Genomic DNA, 9661 nt, shown 5'->3' with positions numbered 1-9661 from the left:
ATTATTTTGACATCAGAGCAGGAGGAGAGAGCAAGACTAGGAGAATGCAGAGTGGAATAACTTGGAAACTATAGGGAACGTAAGCAACTAAGAGGGCAACGTGAGGGATGCAGAGGGAAAGAGGAAAAAAGAAGCCGCTGCAGAGAGAGAGCAGAAGGAGCAGGCAGGCTTCTCCTCACCATGGGGCAGGACAGGCGAGAGAGCAGAAGGAGCAGGCAGGCTTCTCCTCACCATGGGGCGGAACGGGTCTTTTCTTAATGACAAGACAGGCTTAGTCTTATTAAAAAAACAAGGCTTTCTTCCTACAAACTTGGGTTAATTTCATTTAGCAATAAAAGGGTAGAAGCCTTTTCTTTTGCTATGCAATAAAGATTGGAGATAATTTTTCATCCAGAATGAGTGAGTTATTTCTGCACTAGTGTTTGGTCTTTTTTCCATATGCATATGTAAGTATGGATGTGTGTGTGTGTGTGTGTGTGTGTGTGTGCAATTGTGAGAATGCATACAAGCTGAGCCCAATTGGTTTGAATGGAAATGTATAAATGCCCATGGGTGAATCTGTATATGATATATATGAATTTATGCGAGTTTATGCTTATTTGCTTATGTAAAAGTTTTTCCTTCTGTGAGTGTTACTCTCTTTTCCTGGTTCAATAGAAGTTTATTGCTCCAAACCTGCCCCTAGCCTGACAAGCAAGAGGCATCTGGACAAAAGGGAAAAGGCTCTAACAATTAATCCTTTACTTAATCTCTTGCTGTTTTATGATGAGTTTATGATGAGGTACTATGTGCCAGAAGTTTCTGGCCTCAGAGGAACACGGAGGAAGGCAGGTCAGCTACAGTAGCAATGTAACTTAGACTTAGATAAGTAAACCTTTATTATTATACAGCAACCCTAAATATCTTGTAAGACAAAGTCTTACCCTCCACCGATGCTCATCCTCCTCTGCTGCCTCAAGAAGAACTGACAAGAAAGAAGACTCTGCAGGGTGCTTGTTCTTGTTCTCACCAGGGTTTTACTGTAGAGCTCATTTTGACTGTGGGACACTGTGTTTGGACAAACACCTGTATTGTGACATGCATTCAAATGACACCCTCACATGGAGCAGGAATCCCTTATTTTAACACACACACACACACACACACACACACACACAACACACACACACACACACACACTTTTTACCAAATCAGCCCTTTCCCTGGCTCCTGCCAAGCACTGAGTTTTTTTTTTTAACCTTATAGGGCCAACTGCCCAGCCTTGACCCTGAAGAAGTCACTCCATGAACCTTTCTCTCTGATTCACTTCTTACAGTGTTCATTTGTTTACATGGCTAAAAACTGTAAGCAAACTGGGTGTGGCAAGTATTAGAGCTGGGGGTGGGGGGGAAGGCCAGAAGCTGGAACATATTCCTCATGCTGCCTCTAGAGGGCAGAATATGCTTAATCATTAAGAATAACTTGGTAGGGCCTGGCCAGGTGCTGATGTGTAATCCTAATTACTCAGCTGGCTGAGGCAGGCCGAATCTAAGTTCAAGGCCTGGCCTGGACTACAGGTGGAGTTTAAGGGAGTCTGGACAACTTGAAATCTATCTCAAAATAAAAGTTAAGGGGAGAGTGGCATCAGATACCTTTTTGGACTAAATGTTTGGAAGCTGGCAGCAATTGAACCTGGGTCCCTGGGTCCTCTGGAAGAGCAGCTGGTGCTAACTGTTGAGTCATCTCTCCAGTCCCTGGAGTATAATATATTAAAGGAACTGGTTACTAAGTTGCTACACCTTTACATTTTAAAGCACATATAATGCTGGGCTGTCCACAGTGCTTATCATAGTGTGGTGGGCTCAGCCACATTCTGTTTTACAAATCTCCTCTTTGAGCCAGTGATATAGCTCAGTGGGTAAAGGGATTCTGCTCAACCCAAGGACTTGAGTTAGAGCTCCAGGACCCACTTGGTTGAAGCAGAGAAGTGACCTCTGCAAATTGTCTTCTGACCTATGTCCACATAGACACATACATACACAATAAATATATAAAAAAATAAAAATAACTTCTCTTCCTTTGCTTTCATGTATTTTCTTATTTTCTGATTGTAAATGTTAATCACCTCTTTAATAAGAAAAGTAATTAAAGTTTCTCATTAAAAATTCATAAAGCTTATTTATATGGGATGGCAACAGTATAGAGGATTCTCAGTGTCTCCTTTGTGCAACATTGAGCCTAATATAAAGATGCTATTTCTGGGGGCTGGAGAGACAGACAGCTCAGTGACTAAGAACACTTGCTGCTCTTGTAGCCTCACCTGGATTTGGTTCCCAGCATTCTCAAGGCAGTTTACCCACAATTCCAGTCCAGGGGATCTGCCGCCATTGTCTGCCCTCTGTGGGTGCTACTGGCAAGTAGTACCCATGTGTCTTAGTTAGGGTTTACTGCTGTGAGCAGACACCATGACCAAGGCAACTCTTACAAGGACAACATTTAATTGGGGCAGGTTTACAGGTTCAGAGGTTCAGTTCACTATCATCAAGGTGGGAACATGGCAGCATCTAGGCAGGCATGGTGCAGGAGGAGCTGAGAGTTCTACAACTTCATCTGGAGACTGCTAGCAGAATACTGGCTTCCAGGAAGCTAAGATGAGGGTCTTAAAGCCCATACCCACAGTGACACACCTACTCCAACAAGGCCGCACCCACTCCAACAGGGCCACACCCACTCCAACAAAAACACACCTCCCAATTGTGCCACTCCCCAGGTTGAGAATATACAAACCATAAAACATACAAACATGTCAGCAAACCTTTATACATATAAAATAAAAAACAAACTTTAAAAAAATGGTATTTCTGGAGGCAGGATAGAGTTGAACATTGGCTCACTTTTTTCATATATTTAAAAAAACATCTCCCAACAAGCAGCCAGCACAGAAGAGGCAGCCTGCACAGGTGAGACTGGCACTGCAGATTGGAGGATCCTGTCCAGAGGCCTCTGGAAGGAGCCTTCCGGTTTTTGCCTCCAGATTGAGAACATCCCCTGCCTCAGCGCACCATCTCCAAGTGGCTCAGGAAGCCAGCTATACACCCAGCGGCGCGGAGGAGAGAGCCAGCACAGCCTGCATCTAGAGTTGATCAGGGCCACAGAGCTACATACCCAAATACAACCACAAGAGAGTGGGTCTCGGCCGCCATCTTTGTTCCTGTGACTGTGTAACAAATTGGTAGGCAGGGATCACCAGAGTAGAGGATTGCTTGGGACACACCCCACCAGGACTCCACCTGCGCCCAGGAACTCAGCAGCACCACAGCAAATTGTGCCAGGGGAAAGCAGGTCACCCAGGGTTGCTGAGATAGACCTACAGGCACACAGGAGGGGCAAGCACCAGCCAGTGACAGCAGGACTAACACCAGAGATAACCAGGTGGCAAAGGTAAACGTAGGAACGTTGCTAACAGAAATCAAGGTGATATGGCACCATCTGAACCCAATTCTCCCACAACAGCAAGTCCTGGATAACCCAACACACCAGGAAAGCAAGATTTAAATTTAAAATCACAGGTTATGATGCTGATGGAGGACTTCATGGAGGGCTTCAAGAAGGACACAAATAACTCCCTTAAAGAAATACAAGAGGACACAAGTAAACAGGGAGACACCCTTGAAGAACTAAGGGAAAACACAACCAAACAGGTGAAGGAATTAAACAAAGCCATCCAGGATCTAAAGGTAGAAACAATAATGAAATCACAAAGGGAAACAACTCGAGACATAGAAAACCTAGGAAAGAAGTCAGGAGTCATGGATCCAAGCGTCAACAACAGAATACAAGAGATAGAAGAGAATATCTCAGATGCAGAAGACACCATAGAAAGCATTGATACAACAGTCAAAGAAAATGAAAAATGCAAAAAGCTCCTGACCCTAAACATCCAGGAAATCCAGGACAAAATGAGAAGACCAAACCTAAGGATTATAGGTATAGAAGAGAGTGAAGATTTCCAACTTAAAGAGCCAGTAAATGTCTTCAACAAAATTATACAAGAAAACTTCCCTAACCTAAAGAAAGAGATGCCCATGAACATGCAAGAAACCTACAGAACTCCAAATAGATTTGACCAGAAAAGAAATTCCTCCTGTCACATAATAATTAAAACACCAAATGTACTAAATAAAGAAAGAATATTAAAAGCAGTAAGGGGAAAAGGTCAAGTAACATATAAAGGTAAACCTATCAGAATTACACCAGTCTTCTCACCAGAGACTATGAAAGCCAGAAGAGCCTGGGCAGATGTCATGCAGACCCTAAGGGAACACAAATGCCAACCTAGACTGCTATATCTAGCAAATCTCTCAATTACCATAGATGGAGAAACCAAGGAATTTCATGACAAAAACAAATTTACACAGTATCTTTCCACAAATCCAGTTCTTCAAAGGATAATGAATGGAAAATACCAACAAAAGGAGGGAAACTACACACTAGAAAAAGCAAGAAATTAATCTTCTTTCAACAAACCCAAAAGAAGATACCCACACAAACATAAAAATTACATAAAAAATAACAGGAAACAACAACCATTATTCCTTAATATCTCTTAACATCAATGGACTCAAATTCCCAATAAAAAGACATAGACTAACAGGCTGGATTTGTAAACAAGACCCAACATTTTGCTGCATACAGGAAACACATCTCAGTGTCAAAGACAAACACTACCTCAGAGTAAAAGGCTGGAAAACAGTTTTCCAAGCAAATGGTCCCAGGAAACAAGCTGGAGTAGCCATTCTAATACCCAATAAAATAGACTTTCAACCAAAAATCATCAAAAAAGACACAGAAGGGCACTTTATACGCATCAAAGGAAAAATCTACCAGGAAGAACTATCAATTTTGAACATCTATGCCCCAAATACAAGGGCACCCTCATTTGTAAAGGAAACTTTACTAAAACTTAAAGCACACATTGCACCCCACAATAATTGTGGGTGACTTCAACACCCCACTCTCCTCAATGGTCAGATCAGGGAAACACAAACTAAACAGAGATACAGTGAAACTAACAGAAGTTTTGGACCAAATGGATTTAATAGATATCTATAGAACATTTCATCCTAAATCAAAAGAATATACCTTCTCAGCATCTCATGGTTCCTTCTCCAAAAATGGCCACAAAACAGACCTCAACAGATACGAGAAGATCGAACTAATTCCATCCCTCCTATCAGATTACTATGAAGTAAGGGTGGTCTTCAATACCAACAAAAATAACAGAAAGCCCACATACACATGGAAGCTGAACAATGCTCTACTCAATGATACCTTGGTCAAGGAAGAAATAAGGAAAGAAATCAAAACCTATTTTAGAATTTAATGAAAATGAAGGCACAACACACCCAAATTTATGGGACACAATGAAAGCAGTGCTAAGAGGAAAACTCATAGCTCTGAGTGCCTCCAAAAAGAAGCTGGAGAGAGCATACACTAGCAGCTTAACAGCACACCTGAAAGCTTTAGAACAGAAAGAAGCTAATACACCCAAGAGGAGTAGAAGGCAGTAAATCATCAAACTCAGGATGGAAATCAACCAAGTTGAAACAAACAAACAAACAAAAAACTATACAAAGAATCAACAAAACCAAGAGCTGGTTCTTTGAGAAAATCAACAAGATAGATAAACCTTTAGCCAGACTAACCAGAGGCCACAGAGACAGTATCCAAATTAACAAAATCAGAAATGAAAAGGGAGAAATAACAACAGAAACTGAGGAAATTAAAAAAATTATCAGATCCTACTACAAAAGCCTATACTCAACACAACTGGAAAATCTGGATGAAATGGACAATTTCCTAGAAAGATACCAACTACCAAAATTTAATGAGGATCAGATTGACCATCTACGCGGTCCCGTAATCCCTAAAGAAATAGAAGTGGTCATTGACAGTCTCCCAACCAAAAAAAGCACAGGACCAGATGGTTTTAGTGCAGAAATCTATCAGACCTTCAAAAAGAAGTGTGTACCAAAAGGAGCATGCCATGGCTGCCTCCAGAGGGGCCCTGCCAGAGACCTACAAATACAGAGGCAGAAACTAGCAACCAACTCTTGGACTGGGCTTGGAGTCCCCAACAGAGGATCTGGAGGGTGGTCTGGAGGAGCTGAAGGGGTTTACAGCCCCATGGGAAGAAAAATGACTTTGGACACCCAGACACTCCAAGACTCCCAGGGACTGAACCATCAACCAAGGGGTACACATGGTTCCAGCCAAAAATGTGGCAGAGGAATGCCTTGTTAGGCATCAGTGGGAGGAGTGGTCTTTGGTCAGGTAAAGGCTCAATAGAGGCCCCAACAAAGGGAAACGGATGGGGGGTGGGGGGTGGGGGGAAGGTGGGAGTGTGTCCGGTAGAGGGGCATATACATGGAGGCAGGGGGTGGGAGGAGGGGTAGGGAATCTTTGGGGAGGGGGGCTTTTGGGGGGGGGAATTGGGAAAGGTTTTACCATTGGCAATGTAAATGGAGAAGATATTGTTCATAAAAAAAATAAAAGTTGAAGGAAATAAAATAAAAAAAACCAAAGGAGACCTAATATCAATACTCTTCAAACTATTCCACAAAATAGAAACAGAAGGAACATTACCCAACCTGTTCTATGAAGCCACAATTTTGCTGATACCAAACCCACACAAAAATCCAACAAAAAAAGAGAACCCTAGACCAATTTCCCTTATGAATATAGATGCAGAAATACTCAATAAAATTCTTGCCAACTGAATCCAAGAACACATCAAAACGATCATTCTCCATGATCAGGTAGGCTTCATCCCAGGGATGCAGGGATAGTTCAATATGCGGAAATCCGTCAATGTAATCCACTACGTAAACAAACTCAAAGAAGAAAACCACACGGTCATTTCATTAAATGCTGAAAAAGCATTTGACAAAATTCAGCATCCTTTCATGTTAAAGGTCTTGAAAAGAACAGGAATTCAAGGCCCTTAACCAAACATAATAAAAGCAATATATAGCAAATCAGTAGCCAACATCAAACTAAATGGAGAAAAGCTTGAAGCAATCCCACAAAAGTCAGGGACTAGACAAGGCTGCCCTCTCTCTCCATATTTATTCAATATAGTATTTGAAGTTCTAGCTAGAGCAATTAGACAACATAAGGAGGTCAAAGGGATACAAATTGGAAAGGAAGTCAAATTATCACTATTTGCAGATGATATAATAGTATACTTAAGTGACTCAAAAAACTCCACCAGAGAACTCCTACAGCAGATAAACAACTTCAGCAAAGTGTCTGGATATAAAATTAACTTAAGTAAATCCTATACTCAAAGCCTTCCTATACTCAAAGGATAAACAGGCTGAGAAAGAAATTAGGGAAATGACACCCTTCACAATAGCCACAAACAATATAAAGTATCTTGGTGTGACTCTTACCAAACAAGTAAAAGATCTGTATGACAGGAACTTCAAGTCTTTGAAGAAAGAAATCCAGAAAGAGCTCAGAAGGTGGAAAAATCTTCCATGCTCTTGGTTTTTTGGGTTGCTTAAGGATTACTATAGTAAAAATGGCCATCTTGCCAAAAGCAATATACAGATTCAATGCAATCCCCATCAAAATCCCAACTCAGTTCTTCATGGAATTAGAAAGAGCAATTCTCAAATTCATCTGGAATAACAAAAAACCCAGGATAGCTAAAATTCTCCTTAACAGTAAAAGAACTTCTGGGGGAATCAGTATCTCAGACCTCAAGCAGTACTACAGAGCAATTGTGTTAAAAACTGCATGGTATTGGTACAGTGACAGGCAAGTAGATCAATGGAATAGAATTGAAGACCTGGAAATGAACCCACACACCTATGGTCACTTGATCTTCAACAAAAGAGCTGAAAACATCCAGTGGAAAAAAGATAGTCTTTTCAACAAGTGGGGCTGGCTTAACTGGAGGTCAGCATGCAGAAGAATGCAAATTGATCCATTCTTATCTCCTTGTACTAAGCTCAAGTCCAAGTGGATCAAGGACCTCCACGTAAAACCAGACACACTGAAACTAATAGAAAAGAAACTGGGGAAGACCCTTGAGGACATGGGCACAGGGCAAAATTTCCTGAACAAAACACCAATAGCTTATGCTTTAAGATCAAGAATTGACAAATGGAACCTCATAAAATTACTGAGTTTCTGTAAGGCAAAGGACATTGTCAAAAGAACAAAAACGGCAACCAACAAATTGGGAAATGATCTTTACCAACCCTACATCCCACAGAGCACTTATATCCAAGATATACAAAGAACTCAGGAAGGTAGACTCCAGAGAGCCAAAAAACCCCATTAAAAATGGGGTACAGAGCTAAACAAAGAATTTTCACCTGAGGAATATCGAATAGTGGAGAAGCACCTAAAGAAATGTTCAACATCCTTAGTCATCAGGGAAATGCAAATCAAAACATCCCTGAGATTTCACCTCACACCAGTCAGAATGGCTAAGATCAAAAACAGGAGAAAGCAGGTGCTGGCGAGGATGTGGAGAAAGAGGAACACTCCTCCATTGCTGGTGGGGTTGCTGGTACAACCACTCTGGAAATCAGTCTGGTGGTTCCTCAGAAAACTGGGCATGATACTACTGGAGGACCCCGCTATACTACTCCTGGGCATATACCTCAGCATGTAATAAGGATACATGCTCCACTATGTTCATAGCAGCCCTATTTATAATAGTCAGAAGCTGGAAAGAACCCAGATGTCCCTCAACGGAGGAATGGATACAGAAAATGTGGTATATATACACAATGGAGTACTATTCAGCCATTAAAAACAATGAATTCATGAAATTCTTAGACAAATGGATGGAACTGAAGAATATCATTCTAAGTGAGGTAACCCAATCACAAAAGAACACTCATGGTATGCACTCACTAATAAGTGGATATTAGCCTAGAAGCTTGGAATACCCAAGACACAATTCACATATCAAATGAAGCCCAAGAAGAAGGAAGGAGTGGCCCCTGGTCCTGGAAAGGCTCAGTGCAGCAGTATAGGGGAATACCAGGACAGGGAAGCGGGAAGGGATGGATTGGGGAACAGGGGGAGGGAAGAGGGCTTATGGGACTTTGGGGAGGGGAGATCCAGGAAAGGGGAAATAATTTGAAATGCAAATAAAGAATATATCGAATAAAAAAAGTTACATATGTAAATGAGAAAAACAAAACCATCTCCAGTGGTCGTAAGAAATTTCTCAGGAAAAAAAAAGATAAAATGCCAATAGTGGAACACGTATTGCAGATCTTATTTAATGCCTCTGTTATTGAGGGAACCACTATGATGTTGGAGCAGAATCACCAGAGAGCTCAAAAAGAATGCTTGTTCCTCACACCTCCATAGACACAGTGTCCCACAGCCTAGGGACGCAGAGTTCTTTATAAGAACTCAGACACCTCTAAAATCCTATATGAGTCCCAATGTTTTCAATCCCCTCCCCTGCCATGTGTATAGCTGAATATAGAAACCAAGCTTGGCCAGACCTTCTGTGGACACACCTGAGACCACCCCAGCTCTGCCTCTGCATTCAGGACCTTCTGACCTCTGTAGGTGCCACAGAATCCCAGGCCTCCGTCATTCCAGGCTTCCTGATGCACATTATTCCCTCTGCTGAAGGACTGACCGG

Source organism: Apodemus sylvaticus, chromosome 15, assembly GCF_947179515.1.
Source record: "Apodemus sylvaticus chromosome 15, mApoSyl1.1, whole genome shotgun sequence".
Classification (NCBI taxonomy): Eukaryota; Metazoa; Chordata; class Mammalia; order Rodentia; family Muridae; genus Apodemus; species Apodemus sylvaticus.
Note: the sequence above shows the minus strand (reverse complement) of the source record.